The following is a 22241-nucleotide window of genomic DNA, read 5'->3' on the forward strand; positions in this document are numbered from 1 at the left end:
GTCCTTTTCCAGAGAGCATCTTAGAATCTCTTCATGACATCACCATCTACCCACTGAACAAAATACAGTCTTTTACCTACCTTTTAGTCACCATCCCTCTGTGTTCGTCTAATGTCTCAGTTCAGTACTTGTGCGGAGCCTAGCACAGTGGGGTCCTGGGTCTAGCTTGTAGGCTCCTAGGAGATAAGGAAACATAAAAGACAAGTAATAGGTATTGAAGAGACAGCTCATCAGCAGTTCTCAGACATTTACAGCAGTCATAAAACATCTGTCTCTCAAGACAATAAATTAGAAATGTAAGGCACTGAACCACACAGTGTGAACAAGTATCAAACAGAAAGAGACAGAAAAAAACTCATTCTTTAAAATGACTGGCAGCTTGGGATGAGAATCAGAAAATAGGAGTGTATTTGTCACAGACTTAGAAAAATCCATGGGATATAGAAGTTTGAGAAAAATCCTCACTGTAAAATCTCCCTTGGTGCCCTAACCACCACTAAAATCAAACATGCTTAAAAAGTGAGCTGAAGTCTGTCCCCAAGTGAAATCCATGACAAAATTCAGGTGGGCAAAACTTCAGTATTCTTTCATGTTTCCATAAAACTAAGTTCAAGAGAAAAACAAAGTTACCGTCTGATGTCTCAAAACAATACAAAAGACATTTTTAAGAAAAAGAGACGCATCATTATGAAAACTTCAAGATATTATCCTATTTTGTAGGAACAAAAAAGACAACATAAACGTTCAAAATATCATCTTGCTTTTTCTTTCTTGAATCGAAGAAGATACTGCTAATCAAATGAGTGCTGTCTTTACCGGAAACAGCAAGAGGAATCACACAGCAGTTTCCTGCTCTCAACACTTCAACAAAAAGGTACTTCACTTCAGAAGTTAAAAAAATAAATAAATAATAGTCCATCCAATTTAAGTATTCATTTCTTTGATTGAGAATGTCTATGGCACAGAACAAATACACTAGCAATCAACAGTTCACCCTTGAACCTAATCAGAGACAGGAGGCAAAAAGGAGCCGTAATTCCACTCTGTATACTCATTTCCATAACGTGCCTGTACTAGATGACTGGAAGGGCTTGTGAATTTTTTTCCAGTGTTTTTCTGACCTATGAAAGTCTCAGGAAGTTTTCCAAATGCATAAGCACTACTATATAAAAACATTTTATGGCAAGGAAACATCATATGAGCAAAAGGAACTCTCCAGGTTAGACAACGAAGATCTAGATTTATGTTCACCACGTCAAAATTTCTCATAAACCCCCTGCTCCCTGTCACCAAATACTTCAGACTTTTATCATTTACATATTTTCTTCTAAATTAAGAATTTATATCATATGCACACATACACACCCCTCCATGAAATTCAGTGATGTCAAACTGCTGTAGAAGTTGCCAAGAGATTTAGATAGCATTCTTCATGGTATAGGGATCAATCGAAGCTAAAGGATGGAAGGTCACTACGAATTTCATACTCCAAGGTGGTAGGTGAAGCTCATATCAAGAAGACATTGCATCACCTTTTCTTTGCCTCCTGCTTTTCAGAAAGGCAAGAACAAATTTAAATCTTGGAGGAGGATCAAGTTCTGCTTTTTATATTGCTGTGTACCAGAGAATACCTCAGCGCAACTACCCGCCACCCATGCATGTACTCTGAGACATTCAGTCTGTCAGGTAATTAATTACAGCTGTTACCATGCAGCAAGTTCTACAGACAACTACAAGCAACCCATCTCTAAGATGCAGTGTGCTAGTGATGTATGTGTGCACTCACTACACCAGAATGAGCAATTGAATTATTATCCTTTGAAACATTACAAAGAAAGCTGTATACCTCCATTCTTCTAAACAAACCTTACAGTACTACTGCTTTCTCTATGCACTTCAACACACCCACTGTCCCCTCAACCACTCCTTCCACAATTTGTATTTCTACATAAACATCTTAGATTCTATTTTAGCAACATAAAAGCTTTACCAAGTTTATTTTTACTCTAATCTGAATAGAAACCAGAAAGAAGAGTCTGAACCCACCTTAATGATTTAGGGAAAAGACTCACACACAGAGAAACAAACTTGTAAATCTTGGATTTCTACAGATTCATGTCTTGCTTCCCTTATACCTTTTGACATGGCAACCCTACTGTTCCTGTGACTGTGGCAGCACTCTCATGGGGCACAATACAGTATATGCTGGACTTAGGATAACACCAGAAATTAGCCTGAGTATTCATTTAGTTAAGCTAAAGCTATGCTAACCCAGCCTACACAGCCCACACCAAACCAATCTTATGGAAATTGTAAATTAAGCCACCAAAATCAGCAAATTTCCTGAAAAAAAAAATTTTTTTTTTTTTTTTTTTGGGGGGGGGGGCGCGTGTAATATGCTTTAGTTTGCTTTTGCTTTGGTTTAGCATCATTTGCTGAAGCAAAAAGGCTGCCGTGGATGTGCTCTCGCGTCTGTCTCCTATCCCTTCCTTTCAAAACGACTTCTGAAACTGATGATCAGTTTCAATCTAAACCAAAAACTTTCACAAAAATGGCCAGGCAAACCAAGACACAAACTCACTTTCCAAATAGCTGCTTTTCCCAATCAGTGACAAACACAGGCACACAAGAGGGGAATTCAGTCATGGCGTATTTTATTTGCCCAGAAGCATGTTAATTTAAATGAGCAGGGGAAAAGAACCTTCTGCAAATGGATAAAAATATATACAGATACATACTAGGGGACATTTTCCAGAAATCTTCACTAGATTTAACGATGAACTCTTGGAGTGGCATTTCCCACTGCTGTCAGAATATGGTACTGAAGTCATTGGTGCAACCAAACAGTATGATTAAGTCTGGTGGGGGTGTGAAGAATGCACACGCCGTTAACAGCCTTCGCTGTCAGACAGATATGGGCACTGCTTTCACATCTGTCTAGTATATTTGGAAAGATATTTGGCTATACACTGAATTGAGCAAAGAAATAATCATAGCCTGTCTAGACACCGTGGCGTGTCTGCATGCTGAGACTTCCCGCTTCTGTTGTAGCTGTACGGCACTGTTCAGGCAGCATGCCACAGCAGCAGCCTCACCTCACCCAGTCAGCTGAGAGCTTGCCCGGGCACCTGGGATTTTTATACAGTACCTAATGGCAACCACTGCTCACCTTGCAAGGCAAAAAAAAAAAAGACGCTGAGAGGGATAGGACCACACCTGCTCCATACCTCTCCCCCAGCCAGCCTTAGCTTCTGCTCCACAGAGATCATCACAACCTGAGTTAAGAAAGCTGCTTCAAGTGACTTCTGCTGATGGTGGTGCTGAAGTAGAAGCCTCAGAAGAACCAGAGAGACGGGGTTTTTCCCCCAACTTCAGTTGTGTTTTGGGTTTTTTTTTTTATCTGTTGTTGCTTTCTGGCAGCAGGAGAGAAAATCATGTCAAAACTGTAAGTGTACCAAAATTGAAAGGGAGAGTGGAAAAAATTATTAAGAAAAAAAAAAAAAGATACAATATCCTCCCTCCTCTTCCCTTCTTTAAAAAAATCCTGCATTATGCAAATATATCCCACTTTCAGGGATGAATCAAGGATGAATGGTTAGAACAGCTGCTATATGCAAACTTGTGCTCCTACAAAAACTAACATTTCTCCTTATAAAGTATGCTAGCTAATATTATTACTTGTCCTCCCCTTTTAATGCTGAAGAGGTCGTCACATGAGGAAAAAGATCTTATTAGATCCAGCTTATTTGCTGGGCTAAAGAATGGATGTGGAAAGATGGCAATTATTCAGCAAAATCTAGGCATAAGGAAAATGATAGAAATAGGAATACCCTTCTTATAAAGCTGCATTTTATTTATACACTTTTCAAATCATAATATTGAGTAAAGTAAAACCAAAACAAAATAAATGTAGGAGTTTTTAAGGAAAAAAGCAGAATGAACAAAAGGTCAACAATGTCTTTGAGCTTGTCACAGCCGTCACTGTCTGAGACCATGGAACCAGCCCACACAAATGCATCCCAAACAGGCAGACACCCGCAGACATACTGCAGAGCAGCAGCTCTATGTGTGGAGCACTACACCCGCTCCTACACTCCTTCATGTGCTGGGCTGGGAAATAGCCAGGTCTTCACAAATATAGTTACTGGTTCAACTCAGAAATCATATGCAGAGAAAAAAGGAGCAGTACCAGTACTCCCTTAAGCTTCAGCATTGCTCCTGCCCTGCTGAACACAAGCTCCAAGTCATGCAGAGCGATGGATGTACACACACACGTACACACACTCCCACGCGCAAATCACGTAAGCCATAGATCTGACTCATCCCGAGTTTGTCAGGCTTACTTCATAGGCATGGTAAATCCAACATTATCAGACCACGACACGCTCACAGCCACTTAAATAGTAAAATACTATTTACAGTATCACTTTATTCTCCACTAGGCCAAAATAAGAACAAATGTAGAGACTGGAGTGCCAGGATGGGAAACATATTGCTGACAGGAAAGCATAGATTAGAACATGTAAAGTCACCAGTCAGCCAGAGTTCTCTGGTTGAAAATTGTAAAACAGAATGACATAAGGTTTATTTGGTTTCGCAGGGATTTGACTAATAATAGCTCATTTAAAGCCACTGAATTTGCCTGCCTTAGTTGCTTTAACTCCATCTAGGTCAGAGTGACAAGACATGTTAGTGTAAATTTAACCTTTTAACTAACCACCACAGATTTATAGTCCAAGAGCAGGACTTAGTTCTTGCCAAAAACCACCATGATTCCCAAAATAGTAATTTTTAAAGTATAATACATTATTAAGACTGCTGACAGAACAAACAGTATTACTTAGCTTAAAATGGTAGAGAAGGAGAAAAACAGTAATAAAGGAGAAATTATTGTGATCTTGCTCCCACTGAAGTCACGTTTTTCATGAAGACTTCAAAAAGCAAGGAAAACATGGCATTTATCTAACTTTCCTCAAGTTACACAAATGAGTATTTTAATGTAAAATAAATCAGTTCTGATACAACTCTGATCTCCTTGAGTTTGACAGCAAAACTTCTGAAAATAATTATTCTTGAGCTTGACACCATTCATCTTTGTGCTTTTCTGGTCTTTGACTGAAGTCTATAGACATTTCAAGCGCTCTGTTGCCACTAGTGTTTGCTGTCTACATGCCTCCAAACTCTTATATGGTTTCCTGAACCTGAAATTCATGGGATTGATAATCCAGACAAACTTTTCTAGCTCTAGGATACCGACAAGAGTAGCACCTTTCAGCCAAGTTGTGTTAGAACTGGCAACATGACAGGCTGAGAGTTTCATGATCAGAGAAATCAACTTCATAATGAAAGTCAACAAAGAGAATTATTAAACACTGTAGCATAATATACCCAAGATTTGTGTGTGTGTGTGCATCTACAAGACAAAAAAAAAAAAAAAATTTCTAGAATTTTTTGGTGTCCTTAAGATGAAACTCACAGCTGTGTTGTGCTGGTTGTTGGGTTTTGGTTTTGTTTCGGGGGGGGGGAGGGAGCGGGGGAAGGCACTAGCATTGCAGGAAGCGTACCACGCAACAATCTTCTTGAGAAATCTCATTTCTTCCCAAAAATGCAACACCATACTGCTTCTACCTCTTCTACAATTTTCACCTGTAAGAAAAGTAGTCTCAGCGTCACTCCACCCACCCTGATAAGAGCAACAGCCCATAGAATAAAATGTTATTACTCTTCTAGAATTCTGACAATTTCACGTCACATACAATTCTCAAATTTAAGCCACACACTTAAAACTGATGTTAGCATGTAAATCTCAAATCTCATTGATCACCATATAAGTTATTCAATATCTATGCCAGTGTAGGAAAAACTAGCAAAACAGTATACCCTGTGATCTATGCATTTAGTCCACATGAAACCACACAGTTACTTCCTTTCTTTCATTAGCTAGTATATGGCTACTTTATTTTCCAAAGGCAGCAAGTAAGCTAAGAAAGATAAAACCAAAACTAGGGTATCACAGAAGATAAATCTTGACCAAAAGCATCTTTAGATTTGTAATCATAAAATATTATGGTTTATCTGGCCTTTTGTAAAAGCCACAAAACCTTTTCAACCTACTTTTTAAAAATCAAGTGAAGCTTAAATGACAGACACCTTTCATAGAAAAGAAAAAAAAAAAAGTCCACAACCCTCAGGAAAACCCTGGGGTTTATTTACCATTGTAAAAGACATTTTCTGTACTGCAGGACACCAGCTGATATATTTTCTGTATCATACTTAATTCAGAGACATCTGTTTGCTAGCAGACCAAGGATGAAGCTTGGGGTTATGAGACCTGGATTATACTTCTTGCTCAGCAATTTATCTGTGGTGTAGCCTTAAGAACCTTGCTCTGTGCCCATTTCACCATTATAAAATGTGAAGATGTCTTATAAGATATACCAGTTTCTTTAAGCAGAACACATTTATTTATATAGCTTGGTGAACTGCACTGTGAAAACTGCAGTTCCAATGAAGAGTGGAACTCCTGAGTACAGTGACAATTTCAGGAAACCTTTATGGTCGCATTCTCTCAGTCAGAGCGCCCAGCTGCCTTCTGGAGAAACAGGACTGAACAGATTCATGTAGGTACTGCAGATGCCAAATAATAATGAAAAGACTAATTCTGAATATTGCAGCTGCTGATAATGCTTATTGCCTAACAATGCAGAAAGTATTACACTCACTATTGCCTACAGCGTGCACTGCTGCAGAGAAAAAAAAAAAAAAAAAGAAAAGAAGTGATATGTAGTCTGGGAGAATCCAAGAAGATAGTCTGAAGAGGAAAATAACGCGGTGCATATAGCTTGAGGTTATGAGGAAAGTGTCTGCTAATATGCAGCAGGCTCCCATAACTGTGCAGCTGAAGTAATAATACCTTACAAAATGCCATTACAATGTACAGTGTTTAACAACTGTGCCAGTTTTCACTCATGTCAGTTTATTCCACAAGCTGGCTTATCCACTTTGTAGTGTAAATGGTCCAAAATAATTTAAAGAAATCATATCCACTGCATTTTAAAGCTAGGAGACCATATTAAATCCTGGGTAAGTCTATTAATTTCAATTGTGATGTATCAGGGAAAAAAATACATCCAATTTTCCAAATGGGGGGGGAGCATTCTTCAGCTCTGTGTGTGTGTGTCTGTGTGTGTGTTTGTGGGATACAGGTGGTGCAACATATCAACAGGCTTAAGACAATTTAGGTTCCAGGATGTACTAATGTACAGGCCAAATGTACTGAAATTATTTATGCTATAAGAATAAGAGAGAGAATTAACAAGGCATTTTTAATTACAGTGCTTTCATATTCTGCCTCAGTTTTATTTTGGCTTAGATTGTTCCCCTTCAGTGATGGATGCTTTCCCTTCTTCCATCTCAGCATGCATGAGAGAAAGACAAAACTTAACATATCCATCATCAGAGCCAGAACACAAAGCACCATCTATGTGGTACTGTAAATTGCAAACAGATAGATGCTCCCTTCTTTCCCCAGCAAGCTTCTTAGCTATTCTACTCTTCAGCATGAAGGAGAAAAACATCCAGCTGTGGAGGTTTTTTTTCCTAGGTAGCCGTAAAGATAGCAATAATACAGTGGTTGTGATCTGAACATATTCCAAGGCTCGTCTGAAATATTCTTACCCAGGGCCAAATGATTACCCCAATAGCAGTGAAAGCATTCAGTGCTTTGGCATTCTTCTAGCATCTTATCCCTCCCTTTGCCACCCAACATGCATGCACACTCCCATCTCCCTGGCTGCTCCCAGTCCTGAAACAAACATAGATGCCTCAGGCAAAGCAAAGATACAGAGGTAAACACTTTAGTCCTGGACATCATCCCAGAAAGGACACACATATTAATTTCCAAGCTGCTCCTCAACAGATTTTTTTTTTTCCTTGTGTTCAGTACTAACAAAATTAAGGAAGCCGAAGAATTTAATGTACAAGTAGGATCCCTGTCAAGAATTTCATTACAACACTTAGTTCATCATAAACTGTTATTAAAAGCAAATATCTACTGTAGCCTGCTGTGCACTAGACTTAAATAACAAAGCAGGCACCAGATTCCAGAATTGCTCTGCATTATGCCCACTGCTAACTACCTGCCTCAGCCCTCCTTGCCCTCCTCCAGTATCTCCGATCTTCACAGAGTGTATACTTAATTTCAAGCGGCATATTATGTTCACCTTTTTTTTTTTTTTTTTTTTTGAGGGTAAACCGCTAAATAGAGCATGAAGTACATGATTCTGCACTTGCCACACTGACATCCTACATGTTCACCTCAGGCAGCAGAAAAAAAGAATACCTGGATCTGATTTTGCTTCTGTATTTCAAATCTGCTTGAGATACCTATTTCATGTGAAAACATAATATATAAAAGAGCAAACAGTTTTGGTAGCTGGTGCTGGGGAAAATCTGGAGTTTTTTCACTCAGGCAGTTGGGGAGAATTTACCCAGAAAAGTGTGCAGAGACATCAAGCCCGCTACCCTGAGGGGCCTTTATTTAAACACAGTATTAAATTCAGTATCTGGTATTGGTTCTCATTTTCTTTGACAATTCACCAAGCAAAACTTAAAATGTAGATGTTAATTCACAACTTAATAGAATGAATCAGTAATACATACAGAACTAACTGCAGCAAACTGCCCAATAAACAGGAAACTCCTATTAGAAATGCCTTTAGAAACATTCAACAACCTGAATTGTGACACGGAAGATTTTGCTTGCTAGGACAGGATGGGAGGATGCCATGTCCTGTCTGCAATCACTTCTATGATTCTGCTGTTTCTGATAATTTATAATTATATAAGAAGAAAAAGACATTTGATTTAGAACTTCTGCACTAGAGCAAATCCCTAAAATTTTCCTAGATCAAGTGCAGGAAATAAATAGCACAAACAAGGAAAAGAAAGAACTAAGATACACCCAGACTTGATATGGAAATCCTGATGTTAGGACTGGAACTCCCTTCAGAAGTACAAACAAGACTGCTGGAAAAGTTGCTACGTTCCAAAGTTCTCATTCTCCTTCAAAGGTAAGAGAACTTGGAACAATGCAACAAAGCAAAGAGAAACATGCACTGAGATAAACTTTGCCTAAGATAAGGTTCAAACTCTACCACTGACTAAATATAAACACTTGGTGCCCTTGCTGCATTTGCCAGTGCTTTTACCCATCCCACTTCTTAACTTATTCTCTAACTTTCTATCCCAAGGTCTGAATACTTTCAAAACAAATTAATTTAGCACTCACATTACATTATGCTGGAGGCAGTATTGATACATAGACACTGTAAATGAAAATTAGACCACACAGAAGGGTATATTAAATTATCCTAGATAAAAACAATATTAAAATGGGATTTAAACATAATAACATTAAAGTAATAGGGTAAAAAAATACATATAATTTTGCAAATAATTGTAGTATTTTAATATTATTATTGCAGATGAGATGAAACAGGACAAAAATGTGAAAAATCAGGAAATGTGAAAGCATATTTAAACTCCCAGGCCACTTCAAATGTCTGCCTCACTGATGCTGTGCCTTAAATGTGCATATAAATATTGGCTATAGCTCCAAATCAGATGCAGCTGCATTTTCAGAACATTTCAAGTTTCTCCCCCTGCCACCCCCTCTTTTGCTTGTACCCACACATTTCTATGCAGATACCTTCAGATGGTTCCTCTAGTGAGTAATGAGTTCCTCTAACAGTCAAGATTCAAGTCAGACTTAACTTTGTTGCATCTGGAGAACTTGGACTTTGAGAAACTATATACACCCCATCCCAGTTACTCAAAATCAGGCTCCGAATACTAAAAATTTTCTTCATACAACTTTAACTTATGTCACATTCCCTCCTTATTCCCCCCAAAATCCTCTTAAGGACGTGGTTCAGATTCAGCAATATTTGGAAGAAAATTTTCCCCACCAACTTCCATAAAGAGACCTTTCATGCTCTTTTACATACTACTACTGGGAAATACTGGGGGAAGAAAGGAGAAAGGTTTCTCTATTCCCTTACTGGAACATGCTCTTCCCCATGGGAGACCTATGGGCCTCATACTTTGTGCTTAAAGTCTCAAAGTAGGTAGAGCAAAGAGACAATCAGGCAGTCAGCATGGCTGGGGACACCGAGTTGGCCAGTTCCGGAGGCAGAGACCAAACAGAGCAGGGAAAATAAATACAAGCGCTCTATTTTTATGTACATCTTCTTATGGCAAGCTGGTGATATATCTCAGAGTGGTTAGAATGGAGCTTATAGGCACAAAACACAAAGCAGAAGCTATACTCCTGTGGATCTGTGTTTCCCTATCCCCTATCCACTAAATGGCTGCTCAGAAAAATACTAACAATGAAAGACAGCAATAAACACTTCTTGACACACTGGTTTTAGGTATACAGGCTGCCTTCCTTTTTTACAGAGCATAAAGATCATCATCTTTTATATTGGGTCATCAAAAAACACCTCATTTTTATATATAACATTAATGGGAAAGTACTTCATAGCCTGTACATGCAAAAGCAGATCCCATTTGGGAGGCATGCATTAAGGCAGCGAGAAGAGGAGAAAATCCTGATTCAATAACTGAAGGAAATCAAAACTAATATTGAAATGGAAAGGATAAGGCAAATCATCAAGTGGGAGGTTAATAAACTCAGCACCAAGTATCTTGTCCTTGTTTACACATACTTACATGCTTAAAACTGCAACAAGAGAGTGCTATTTGCTGTTCCCTGACAATGTCCCAATTCATGTTTCATTTCTGTATCTCTTGAAACATCCGTAAATCAGAAGAGTCATTACAGACAACCGGTTACTTAAAAATTTGATGGGTAGGTCATATGCACTATAGTTCCCCCCCCCCTCCTTTTTTTTTAAAAAAAATATGCTAGAATTTACTACAGTTTCTAACAGAGGATATATTACTGGGATTCAATACATTTATTGTTTTTTCAGGTTCAGAGATTTGCCTTAAGTTTGTAAATTAAAAACAGCTTTCTCAAGAAAAGCTGAAGTTAGTAAGTGAAAGCTAAAGAAGAAAGTTACAGTCATCAAAATACTTCCTCTATAGCCTACGGAGTGACACCTTTAGAAATGTCAAAGTCTTTTGACAGCATTATGGCAAAATTAATAAGCTCATTTTCCAGGCATCTCATCTGTACAACAGAATGTAATGTTAATAAAAGCAAATATTCTGCTCAACAGCACTTCTCTTCTAACTCCCAAAAGCGCATAGTAGAAATCTTGTGGGGAAGCTTGTATAAAAACCCAAGTTAGTTGCCCACCTAGTACTGTTGTGTACGTTAGATACTGCACAAGGACACAGTCTATTTCTTCAGGCATCTTCTCCCATTCTGCATTAGCTTGTTTTCCATTAAACAGATTATGCCAGAGTTTTATTAATGATCTTTTACTTGCCTCTGTGCATCTGTGATTCAAGGAAAAGAAAAGATGGGAAAAGGCAGAAAAATAATCTAAGTCTCCCACCCCTTTATTAGAAGGCACTGTACAGAAATTGCCTTAGAAGGAATATCATCTGAATTCACACCAGCATAACCAAGAGGAGTAGTTTTTGTTTTCTTTCTATTTATTTTTACAGACACACTACTTCCGATGTGTGGTCCACCTCCTTAGAAAAAAACAAATTAGTTAAGGATGCCAGAGCTGTCCCCTCGATGGCAAAGGAACAAGGAGAGATGGAGAGTAGCAACTGTGGTAAGAATTCCATTCAGGTCACTATAAGCATTCCCACTGGTCTCCACAAAACACCAAACAAACAAGACTGGAATCCAGTCAACTGCAGCTTCAATCTTTCAATACCTATAATTACTCCGAAAGGACTAATGAGGAAGGCAGTTCTCCATCTCATAAGAAATGCTGACAAACAATCAGAAAGCAAGACACTTGGTATGGTGCAGGAGACAAAGCTCTCCCTTAAAATACTGGGAGAGATAGTGAGGGAAGTGGATTTTTAATGAATCAAACATTTCCAATAATTTTCTCCTACAGCAGAAAAGCATTCATCTGCTCTGTCTTTCTTCTCAGACAGTCCTATTTTTAAACCATCTGTTTCATAAAATGGGTCTATTTATATATTACAAAACGCAGTAAGGCCCTCTGAAACAAAAGGGACATGAGACAAAGAATTGGGAAGAACTATCTGGCACGTAAGAACAGCTCTGGATGGATTTTTACAATTTGCTCTGTTCAGAAAAGTTACATCATTTCATTCCTTCCCTACTGATCAGAATGGGGTTCCAGACTTAGCCAAGGCAGACTTATATGAAGATGTAGGTAAAGTCTTGTTCACAAGGCAAAAATTAGGCTTGATCTTTAAGAAAACCAACCAAGACGCAAAATCCTTTATATTTACTGAAACACTGGATATTCTTCCCCTTCCACAGAAGATCTAATACTTATGCTCAAAGACTCACAGTGGGAATGAATCTGGTTTGAAATGCATAGTATTGTAGGTATTGGACTTCTTGAACTTCAGACGAGATAGAAGTAGCAAATCAGCCTCTCTGAAGCCTAACGCAACATCACTCCAAATAAATCACCTCCCAAACACAATTATTCTAGTAAAAACTCAATTCATGGCCGACTCTTAAAAGGTTTTTCAGTGTTTTATTGCACTCTTTTAATGATCTAATTTTACAAGGTAATTCTTCATTACTTATCTTGGATCATCATCTTAAGCTCTCATTTCAAAGAGCAACAAAAACAAAGGTAAGTTGTCGCCTGGAGTTCTCAAAAATTTTTCTGAATAGCAAGGTTGGTCAAATTAAACTTCAAATATCATGGCAACTCTTCTAAAATTCTTTTTGAATATATCATCTGCCACAAGGCGAAGTTTTCTCCAGCAGATGTTCAAACCAAAAACTAATTTAAAATGCTAGTACCTCATACTGCAGATGGTAAGTTTTGAGTTCCCTCCTGATTTTTCATTAAAAATACCCTAACCTGGTCCTGCAAAACACCTCCAAGAACCACTTCCTTGTCATGGATTATCAAACTGAACCAAAAGGAGGAATATGTTTAAAAGATAAGAGAAAGCTGCAACTCAGTGAAAATCATCCCTTAAGCTCGCCAACATTTATTTTTGCTAAACTGTCACTAAAGTCCTAAGAAAACTCAGTCACTCCCAGCTACAAAAAGAGACAATATATATCGTTATTTCTATGGACGCCAGCATCCCTTTTTGTTGCACTGTTTTCCCATTTTCTAGAACATCAAGTTTAATACTAAAGAGCAGGCAAGCAAAAGAAAGCAGAAGTAAAACCACCACAACCAATCCTAAACACAAGAAACAATCATTTAATCTTATTTTATGATGTGTACTTGTATAGGTAAATTGCACTGAAACAGAGAAAGAAATGTGCAGGTATTATTTCTAGCGCCATCTCCCATCACCCTTAAAATTCAAGCATTTTAACATTCATATACATATATACACACACGTATGTATATAAAATATAGAGCAATGATAGTATCAATTATCATAATAATACAAAGTATTATATAAAGTCTTAAAATGTTTTAGCATAAAACGGTGGGGAAAAATCAGTCACTAGAAAACTGCAATAACTCTTTCATCCCTAGTTACAAGCATCTCATGTAATTAGTTAGCATTCACACCCACAAATGTGTTTCTTTTAAGAATAAAATGTTGTAGTATACATTAAAATAACACATAGCAGCAAGAGTCCCAAAGCAAGATTTTAGAGAGCCTTAGTCTTCTAAAATCCAGGCATCCACACACTGCATTGTGATTTTGGCTTCTACCATAGGAGGTGTCTCCAGAGACACTGCTTCATCCTGGCCTGGGATATAATCAGGATGCTGAAGAGTTCAGTATCTCAGAAGCATTTCAAGCCAAGTCGCCCCACAGGACAGTTACCTTCGCTAAAGTTTCTGTTCCTGGACTGGGCAAATCAAAACTTGTGCAGAACTCAATAGTACGGATCCTACTATTAATACTGATGTTTATAAACAGCACATCTTCAAAGAAAAGTGGAAAAATATGAAAGCAGCAGCCATGACTCGGAACAATCTGGAAACTGAAGATAAGAATGGAGGGACAACAGAAAAAGCAATAACCAAAAATAGGGCAGCGTTCAAGGTGTTAGGCAGAACAGATAACACTTTCAGTTAATTGCAAGAAGCAAATATTGCAAAGAGAGACACAGGAAGGGCCACAATCTCTGTGCCAAGCACCAAAAAAATCCTCCTTCATCCCCCAAAAAACAAAATTAAGCCTGCAGGAATGATAAAGTACTAGGAATCAGCTCATGGGATTAACCACATCACCATCAAGACATTTAAGCTAATCCATTCTCAGTGTGCCAGTCACAAATTACAATTTACTGAGATCTGATTACAAAAAGCAGCTGTTCACCAAAACCATGACAAACCAATGGCCTAAGGACAAGGATGACTACACGCTCTGTGTTTGATCTACATTATTTCCCCAGCTAGTAGTCCTCAGACTGTAAATGCATTGCAAAAACACCTGCCTTAGCACAGGGGAAAAATACAAGCAATGACTCTTTTGTACCCTTTTACAGAAGACCTGAGCACTAGATGCACGTCTCTCAGCTGCTAGGTATGTTATGATGGGACAGCTTCTTCACCTGTAATGTGCCTGAAATATATATCTTACATTCCGCCATTATTTACAATAAAACTTGTTGTACGTTATGAACCTTCATTTTAAGTCTGTTGCAGCTCTCAGCGTATTATTTAGAAGCTGTAGAAGATGCTCCTTTCCAGACATCAAGACAAGCTTTTCATTTTGGATTTTGAAAAAGCTAAACTCACCAGCCAAATGGCTAGACATAGCAACTGCTTAGTAGTTTAAAACTTTTCTAAGCACTGCTCACAGTCATCAATAGTCCAACACTTCAAGAGCTGAAGGAGCACCAACAGAAGGGTACAAAATTTCCTTCCTCTTGAAAAGTAACAGGAAAAAAAAAAGGAAAAAAACCCCAAAACATTAGCATTTAGCAAACCATATTGAAGCTCATCTCCTTCTAAGTATATTGAGAACAACTGGGGACAGCTGAGACATCTAGAAATGCTCAGAACACATATCCAAACACTGCCAGTGTTGTCCTCCCTCCTCTGTACCAGACTTCCCATGGGCTGAGCAAGCTCTGAGGCACAGAAAGGTTAAAGGGAAGAAGGGAACCCAAGGCCAGAAACAAGTTTAAACTGACACAGCTGTAATAACAAAGGCACACAAGCTTATACCACAATAAATTTTAATTCTAAAGAAAACATCAGTTTAAAAAGGTTTACCTTTTTCTTCATGCAGATTATATCAACATAATTTCTTGCTTTCAATTTTCATATTTTTTTACATACAATAGGAAAGGTTTTTAAAAGAAAAGGCAATGAGAAAAAGGTGTATAAACATGAATACTACTAAATTACAAAGGCCCATAGTTGAATCCACATTGAAAACATCGGAAAGTTTACCCAGAGATGCTTTGTAAAATAATTAGCCTTTCACCTCTTGGGAAAATTCCCTGAGAAATTAAACAATTTCCTAGAGATCTGCAATTCCTGGAGGCATAATTGTCTAAAAGAACTGGTATTCTTTATATTTTAAAAATCTTTTGTAGGTTTTGGGTTTTTTAAGGGATAAGGATGTTTCTCTTTCAGAATGCAGCTGTGAGTAACTTCTTACCTCAGCAGCCACTTTTCTAAGGCACCCTTTCCCCTGCCATCTCTACTACCTTTCCACAACAGGTGAGAATAATGTGCAACATAGGCTTTCCACAAACAGGGTAGTTGTCAAAGTCACTCAGTATTTTAGTGTGCTGGAGGCTCTTGCAGATTAAGGCCATGGACAGACATCAGAGTGAAAAACACTATGTGCAGGCAAGTCTCTCATGCCAAAATATACAAAACAGCTGAAACTCCAGACCTTTTATCTAATGTACAAATTATCTTCCCACACACATTTTCTAAAGCCTGCTCCTTCATATCCATCTATGCAAAACGTGTTTGAGAGGTGAAACACAAAGGATGCGTAATTACTGCAACATCCCTAACCAACAGGCCACAGTTGTGGCCTGTTCTTTTTATTAAGATAAGCATTTTCCTAGAACATCTTTTTCACTGTGACACCATTTCCACCCCTTTTGGAAAGTTTTAGCTCTGCTTTAAAAGATAAAAATTAAAACCAAAACAAACAAACAAAAACAAACTTTCAAGCCCCCTACATGGCCTACTTTCTCTTCTTCCCAAAGCCAACTGCCAGTTTTACCTCCAACCTGCCTTTGCAACCAGCCACCGCTACTAATTTATCAGGCCTTCCTCCCACTCAATCCCTCTTAAGAAAAGCTGCATGTTAGCATCTGCAAAACCCTTCACTGTTCTCCTATCACTCCCTACACTAATTTGCTGATGCCTTAAAAAAAAACCTAGCACGCACACAGTTGTTTACAACACAAGAAAGACTTGTTTCACTGCTCCTGGGCACTCCCTTCCATTCATCACCCACTGTTTTGTTCTAAGGTGGAAACATTATGCCTTGTTGGTCCAGGTTCACCCAGGGGTTAACAGAGCAGTTCTCATTACAGCTTTTCATTATTAAAGATCTCCCTTTTTGTCCTCTACTTGGGGCCACAAACATGACAGTCAGGGACCACCTCATAGGGCAATTACATTTTCAAAATAAATTATTCAATAATAAAATATCATTTATAAAAATCGGCATACAATATTTATTGTGTGCATACCCACAGATAAAATCAATAATTTACGTGGATATATTTCAAAGCAATGGATTGTGAGGTAAGCAATCTATTATATGTAAGTGACCCCCTTCTGATGTATATCACTTTCGTTGGAACCATGGGGAAATGGGAGACTGACTTCAGCCACTAGCACAAGTGTGAAACCCACAAATTGTTGGAGAAGAAATGCAATCTAGGAGTTTTGTTTATGTTAAAGGATATTATCTTTAAAGAGAAACAGTCGTCTAAGATAAAAAGGTTCGCTTTTCATAAAAGCAGAACACCATAAAAATATTGTTGGATTGTGCATGAAAAGCTATATTAACTGATTAAAACTTAATTTGCATATGGCAAGAAAACACAGCAATAAAGTTACTGGGATAAAAAGAAGAATCATGGCTTTGCACACTTGCCAGAGCCTATCCTCCTACATTAAAATTCCTAGTAAGTTAGTCTAAATCCTTAAAAAGGGAAAACATCAACAAGCAATATGAGATGAAGATGTTTAGCAAAACCTTTCATATAAAGAACATAATTCGCTTTTCAATATAAGTCAAAAATCCCTTTAAGCAAGAAACAAGACTTAACTTATTGTTTCCTATTTATGTTACTGTTGTTATACCACAGTGTTTAAAGATAATCTCAGCAACAATGAGGATGAAGTGGTTTCATATTAATTAAGTACTCATTAAAGAGAGACAACTTTATCCCTATCCCAATGAAAAGCATTCTAAAACCACAAAAAACTTCATCTCTAATCAGCACTAAGCATTTCAGTCATCTTATTAATTTCAATAACTCAGTAAAACATTCTATTTAACGAAGCTGATTAATACTAGGAAAATAGCTGGTCATCCCATGGAACTGGAGTCACAGTGATCAGCACAGTAGGCTTGCACAATTGGAAACGATCAGTTATAAGCTAGAAATAAGCAATACTTCAGACAGGATGAACTCTTATAAAGCACAGACATTTAAATATTATATTTCAATAAACTAATAAATTATGTGTCTGGAATGGTTACAGAGGATCACCCTCAACAGAAGTCAAAACGAGGAGTACAGAGAGGACAGGACCTAGCTGCTGTGGAAGGAATGGCACCGGGCAAGCGCAGGCAGATGGCAGCTGTCCTGGACAGTAAGGTCCCTGATTTCAACACCCAAGCAAGGCCAGGCACATCCCAAAGGACACAGCAGGAAAGCTACACAACTCCTCTGTGTACCTTAAAGCAAAGAAACAAAACAATACTACAAACCTTTATGATTTATAAGACTGTCTTCAGGAAATAATTCTTTACACAAAGACACTGTCTGATATCTCTGTACAACAACACAGGTTTTTTGCTAAGGCAGGACAGCGGAATCTGATATTTCCTTCCTTTAGAGCTCTCTCCTTAAGAGCCAAATAAGCAATGTAAGTGTCTTCCTGGCTCACCACTCATCTTCACTAGCATCCCTCTTAACTCTGTTTCTATAATGCTTTTTCCTATATAAAACAATGTCTAGTCAATTACTGTGTATGTGTTACATATTCAAAACACACACACAAAACACCTAACACTGAGGACTACAAAGAAACCAACAAAAAACATTAAAATAAAAGAAACCATTTAAACATATTAAAACAAAAGTTTGTCTCTGCCTTTAAGTGACTCAAATTAAATAACATGTCACATATTTATTAGATGAGTGTATATGAGAACACGGCTCACAACATTTCCAGTTTCAATTTATTTTTTCTTTTTAAGACAGGAACTTCATGACTTAACATGTTTGAACTTTTAAGCTAAGATACAGCTGCACAAATTCCCTGTGTATCTTCTAAGACAGAGTGTTACCAGCTAGCATGAAAAGTCACAGATGGTTTACTCCTGTAAGTGTACACCAGATAAAAACAAACGCCACAACAGGACTGTTTCTCCGTACATTAACACAGCAGAGTTTTCAGTGTGATGGCTACTTTAAAGGTTACAAGGAAGAATGTATTACTCAGTTATCTCTAACTTTCATTTCCTATACATTGAACTTACATAGTCTCAATAAAAAGAGTGTTCTGCTCATCACTTGTTATCTAAAGGGATTTTCTCTACAAAGATGGCATTCTGCCAGCTTAGAGATTGCCTGCTAAACTTCCTATCTTGGCTTGCATTGTGAAAAACAGGAACAGACATGCTTTTATAAGGCACAGAGTCAAACTCAGTAACATCTTACAATTTACCCAATTACAGAAGATACAAACTTGCTGAGATGCACACAATAAGAAAAGTATATTTCTTCCTATTTCCATTTTTAAAAATCTGTCTCACCAGAAGTAGCTACATACCCACAGTATTTGATTTCATGAAAACAGGTCAGCATCTATTAATTTCTAGGACAAAGAACATACCGTAACAAACTCAGAGCAAGTACGTTGTACTCTTCATTCCTTACCTGCAGGTATTTTTAAAAAATACACGCTGAAACAAACTGATACTGGGGGCAAAAAGAAGTAAAGTAAGAATCCAGATGTTTAGCACACATTATCATCATGCAGTCAAAAGTGCACACCCAGAAATCTTCTCCCCATCAAGAATTTTAAAATAAAAATAAAAAAGGCTTCACTATTTTTCCCTTGACATTTAACACTGAACACTGAATATTAATGCTTATAAAATCAAAGTAGTGATTTTAGTGTTATCAGCCACTATTTGATTCCTCATTAAATATCCGTAACAGCATGAGCCTGTTAATACTGCTACTGGCCAGTCAAAGCAATCAGTAATTCCATTTCTTCTAACACAGCAACAGGGGACTTGAGTACAACAGCTAGTGAAAAGCAAAGAGCTGTGAAAGTGTACCAGCATCTTCAGAACACACAGTTAAGTTTGCAATACCATACCACATCAACACAGAAAACCTGTTTCTAGAAACCTGTGCCCCTGTAATGTGAGTAATATAGGGGGAAAGAACTAGCCCTGCAAAAAGCCTACACACAGATCATGTAAAAAACAAGATTAATTATTCCTCATACAGCAAATAACCTCATATCACCTGTATTTCCCATCATATGGATATAGCAACTCAGAAACATTCATATCCTGATTTCCCATAATAACAAAACAAATATACATCTCCATTTTAAGGGTCAATGGTTTACTTTCAGATTCTGTACTTCACCTAAACACTTCAAGATTTGGCATCGCCTATTATGACAGAAATTTACCTCAGACAATCCAAGTTTGATTTCAGATTAAATCTTCTCAAAAGTAACTTGGCAACTAACATATATTTTAACATAATTATTATTATAATTCTTCTAGAATAGCACACAAATTATTCCAACATGACTATGTTGGTTATTTCACAGTATCTACTTTTTACCAGCAACCCGTTGCCTCTATTTTTTTTATATATTTTATATGAGACTAGAGCTGATAAAACCATTCTTCACTTAGTTTTATTTTTCTCCAGCTTCATATGCTGAACAGACAAGAACTGCTTTAGAAATCTAATAGAATTAATTTTGGTTTTCGTATGTTCTGACTCCTCAGAGTCATAAAATTTCTATCATCTTACATGCCATGATCCTCCAACATCTTAAACTTCTCAAACATCACAGCAGACTCTAGACAAACATGACTCACCCTTGTGTTCACATCTACTGAAATCACTGCAATTCAACCACCATATATATATGCGCATGTGTGTATGGGCACACAATAGACATGATACTCTTCTGAGCCCACATACAGTGCTTTCTGCACCCTTTTAGTCCAAAAGAGAGCAAGCTCTTACATATATGAAAATATGGTCCGATTCATTCGAGTTGTTCAGAAATCCACTGTAAACATAACATTTATCACCTCCAACTCTGCACTGAAAAGCAAAGACAAAAATCAAAGGGCAAGATACTACATTGGTTCCATTGTTTCTTATCTTCCACAATTCTTTATTAAACGCCACATTTTTATCATAATCAGCTTTACAGCATTATTCCCCTTGAGTCAAGTGGTTAACTGTCACGAAACCATTGTGTAATTAGCCTAGAACATACAAGTGCCTGTAATTGGACTCTACTTTCTTATCCCCTCCTTATCAGAGCAAACATCTCTCATCCAAACAGACATTTCAGAAACATATTGAGATAAGCAGTAAATCCCTTCCATGTGATTGAGGAAGAAACAAGTACAACCCAAGAGACATTCATTCAGAGCATCAACCGCATACGGTTGAAGCTAGAAAGTAAGAAGCAGGGATGTAAGAAGCAGTTATCATAACTTAGTAATAAACCACATCCACTTGTCTCACAATTTCCAGCTGATAAATTTTGTAAAGTGTCAAAGCATTAAGGATGTACTAACACAAAGCATGCAAACATATCACTGCCGGGGGGTAAAAAAAAAGCAAAAAAAAAAAAAAGAATACCACTGAATGGATTTATTCAAAATAGCTGTTTCCTGCTTTAAAAGAATTAGGAAAGTTACAAGCATAAGTTTCAATTTTATATTTAGAATAGCCAGACCAGCAAGTCACAGGAATGGACAAACTTTGACGCAGTCCATGCTGAGATACAATGCCTTGGTAGGGTCACAGTTCAAGCAGGGACAACATAGCATATGCCAACACCTGAACTTCTGCCAGTACTGAAATAGCAGTTATGATTAAAAACCTCATCCAGTTTTGGCCAGAGTAGAACCTGACAAACAAACTAGATTTAGAAGTTTAAGGGGAAATTATTGCTTGTTTAAAAAAAAGTATATTTTAAAATCCTTAATCCAAGCTAATATTTGAAGTTTCAAATCATATTTTAGCTTTTAATCAGCAGGTATCTGTAATCTTCTGGTTCTTCTTTCACATTTCTCAGCATTCACATTAATACACAGGTTCTTGAAGATCTTGATAGTTCCAGCAAGGATTCAAACAATCGCCAAAAAAAACATCGCTGGCCTTGCACTGAAGCCAATCCAATCAATTTCTCCAAAAGCCCAGAGCACTGCAAAGTACACAGCTAACATGCCAAATGGTTATACTTACAGATAGTTTGGATTCAGCAGAATAACAGCAAAGGCATTTGCACATCACTGAACTAAGTTAATAGTTTTGTTTTGCATTCAGCACTCCCAGCTCGCAACTTGGCTAGTCAGCAGCACCCTAATCAGGACAGGGTACATACATACACAGAACAAAACAAAAAAGCCCAGAAATAACAAGAAGAAATCAGAGGGAAAGATTTAAAGTGAGATATGTCTTGCTTTTGTTAAAATCCAAGAGAAAAAAATCAAGTACAGTTAATTGACCCTATTATGCCAGTCATGTACAACCACCATATATGGTACCTCTTGTGGGGTCATCAGTAGCACAAGCTGCAAGGACACTTGAGGGAAAAAAAAAAAAAAAAAAAAAAAAAAAGGAAAAAACCCCAAATCTTCCAGGTAAGTAGAGAGGCTCTTGAGTTAGATGGCAACTACAGACAAAC

General features: G+C 37.6%; 1 protein-coding gene across 5 annotated transcripts in view; it reads right to left on the reverse strand.

Annotated features, from left to right (window-relative positions):
• Positions 1 to 22241, reverse strand: part of SEMA5A (semaphorin 5A) — a 350426-nt gene that overhangs the window by 261932 nt on the left and 66253 nt on the right. For all 5 annotated transcript variants that reach the window (XM_027798610.2, XM_055705236.1, XM_055705237.1 and 2 more), the window contains exon 2: positions 81 to 176. The gene's annotated coding sequence lies outside the window, so the exon portion shown is untranslated. The remainder of the gene's footprint in view (positions 1 to 80; positions 177 to 22241) is intronic.

The sequence above is a fragment of the Falco cherrug genome, chromosome 3 (genome assembly GCF_023634085.1).
Source record: "Falco cherrug isolate bFalChe1 chromosome 3, bFalChe1.pri, whole genome shotgun sequence".
Classification (NCBI taxonomy): Eukaryota; Metazoa; Chordata; class Aves; order Falconiformes; family Falconidae; genus Falco; species Falco cherrug.